The sequence below is a fragment of the Schistocerca cancellata genome, unplaced genomic scaffold (assembly GCF_023864275.1).
Source record: "Schistocerca cancellata isolate TAMUIC-IGC-003103 unplaced genomic scaffold, iqSchCanc2.1 HiC_scaffold_984, whole genome shotgun sequence".
NCBI lineage: Eukaryota > Metazoa > Arthropoda > Insecta > Orthoptera > Acrididae > Schistocerca > Schistocerca cancellata.
In genome coordinates, this window is record NW_026046992.1 from 10,001 (window position 1) to 12,500 (window position 2,500).

At 55.5% G+C, this 2,500-nt stretch overlaps 1 non-coding gene across 1 annotated transcript in view; it reads right to left on the bottom strand.

The window, feature by feature from the left end:
* The window catches only part of LOC126150484 (small subunit ribosomal RNA), a 1,907-nt gene extending 1,501 nt beyond the window's left edge, over nucleotides 1–406 (bottom strand). The window contains exon 1 of the ribosomal RNA XR_007531508.1: nucleotides 1–406. This exon is cut by the window's left edge and continues 1,501 nt beyond it. This is a non-coding gene — a ribosomal RNA (small subunit ribosomal RNA).
* Nucleotides 407–2,500: the final 2,094 nt, after the last annotated feature.

Genomic DNA, 2,500 nt, shown 5'->3' on the forward strand with positions numbered 1-2,500 from the left:
CCTCTCCGGAATCGAACCCTGATTCCCCGTTACCCGTTACAACCATGGTAGGCGCAGAACCTACCATCGACAGTTGATAAGGCAGACATTTGAAAGATGCGTCGCCGGTACGAGGACCGTGCGATCAGCCCAAAGTTATTCAGAGTCACCAAGGCAAACGGACCGGACGAGCCGACCGATTGGTTTTGATCTAATAAAAGCGTCCCTTCCATCTCTGGTCGGGACTCTGTTTGCATGTATTAGCTCTAGAATTACCACAGTTATCCAAGTAACGTGGGTACGATCTAAGGAACCATAACTGATTTAATGAGCCATTCGCGGTTTCACCTTAATGCGGCTTGTACTGAGACATGCATGGCTTAATCTTTGAGACAAGCATATGACTACTGGCAGGATCAACCAGGGAGCTGCGTCAACTAGAGCTGAGCAGCCGGCCGCCCGGGAGTGTGTCCCAGGGGCCCGCGCGAACACGCAAGCGTCCGCTCAATTATTCTGCAAACAGGAGGAGGCTGAGCTCCCCTGCACAATACACCTCGAAACCCTCTCAGGTCCGGCGGCGCGCAGCGCCGTCCTAAGTACTTGGTCGGGTTCGAGAGAGGCGCAATCGCCCGGAGTTAGGCGAGTAGACGCTTTAGGTGCGACCACCCGTGCTCCCACTGAGCTTGCCGCTGCCGACAGAGGCCCGGGAGCGTGCTGTCGTGGCATTGCCGGCGGGAGACAACACGCGCCACCTACGGTGACCGGCAGCTCCAACGCCAGCGCCACAGAAGGGCAAAGGCCCCACGTGGGTGCCGAAGCGAACTCTCCCAGCACAGCGCACGTGCCAACACGTCTGCACAACTGCGATACAAACCACCAGCGAGAACCGCTGGGGCGACCGAGCAGCAGACGGCGTCGCGGCGCCGAGTGCCGGGCGGCGGCGCATCCTCAACGCACACAGTCCTCAATCGGACCAGCACACTGCAGATGTCCACCGCGCTTCGCACCGGGCCGGCGAGGACCCACTTTGGCTGCACGGCGCCGCGCGCAGGGTGCCCCGGCGCGCAGCTGCGCCGCCTGCCGCGTCCGTCGGCCGGCGCGCCTGCCACTGGGCGCCCCCACCAGCCGGGCTGTAGCGCGTGCGCCCACGCACCGCGCGGCCAGCACGCCGGGCGGCCCCCCCTCACCGGCCGGGGACAGTCCCACCCACCCACAGCCGCGTATCGCTTCACACCCAGATTCACATTCACGTTCGTTGGTATGGTGGGGACCGCTTCGTAGCTGTACCGATCGTTGCCCTCACAGATGTACCTCCAGCAAGGACAACCGCACCACAACGGGTTACCAGTTGTTCATTTGCGTAACGTCACCAGTAAACGTACACGTCCATCCCCGTTTGCAAAGTCAACTATTATTGCATGCCTGCCTGTCAGGTGTCAAGACACACTACATCCGCTCACATCCACGCAACAAAATGTGCCCGACTAGAGGGCACGTGGAAGGTGCCCCCGTACGTATGCGATGTCCATTGCGCGACCAACTGTCAACCGGCCTCTGTAGCATGTCGCAGATGTGGAACGCGGGGCACCGTGCTATCACATTGTGTGAGAAGAGACTACTACGTCTGCATACACGCGCCACTACATGAACAGACGGCTCATGCTGATCGCCATCCACTGCGTCCATTACTCCCACACGTCTCTATGGCGTACCACACTGCAATGCAGCTGTTATGGGGAGATGACACGTAGCTGTGTACACAACATTCTGAGCGGGTTGCGGTTGGACAATACATTAATGTAACGTGTCATATGCCAATTACAGAGCAGGGTAAGGCACAACTTGGGTTAGGTTAAGGCACAACTTGGGTTAGGTTAAGGCACAACTTGGGTTAGGTTAAGGCACAACTTGGGTTAGGTTAAGGCACAACTTGGGTTAGGTTAAGGCACAACTTGGGTTAGGTTAAGGCACAACTTGGGTTAGGTTAAGGCACAACTTGGGTTAGGTTAAGGCACAACTTGGGTTAGGTTAAGGCACAACTTGGGTTAGGTTAAGGCACAACTTGGGTTAGGTTAAGGCACAACTTGGGTTAGGTTAAGGCACAACTTGGGTTAGGTTAAGGCACAACGTGGGTTAGGTTAAGGCACAACGTGGGTTAGGTTAAGGCACAACGTGGGTTAGGTTAAGGCACAACGTGGGTTAGGTTAAGGCACAACGTGGGTTAGGTTAAGGCACAATGTGGGTTAGGTTAAGGCACAATGTGGGTTAGGTTAAGGCACAATGTGGGGGTAGATTGCGGTACAAATTGCATTACATTGCGGTGCAAATTGCATTACATTGCGGTGCAAATTGCATTACATTGCGGTGCAAATTGAGTTACATTGCGGTGCAAATTGAGTTACATTGCGGTGCAAATTGAGTTACATTGCGGTGCAAATTGAGTTACATTGCGGTGCAAATTGAGTTACATTGCGGTGCAAATTGAGTTACATTGCGGTGCAAATTGCGTTACATTGCGGTG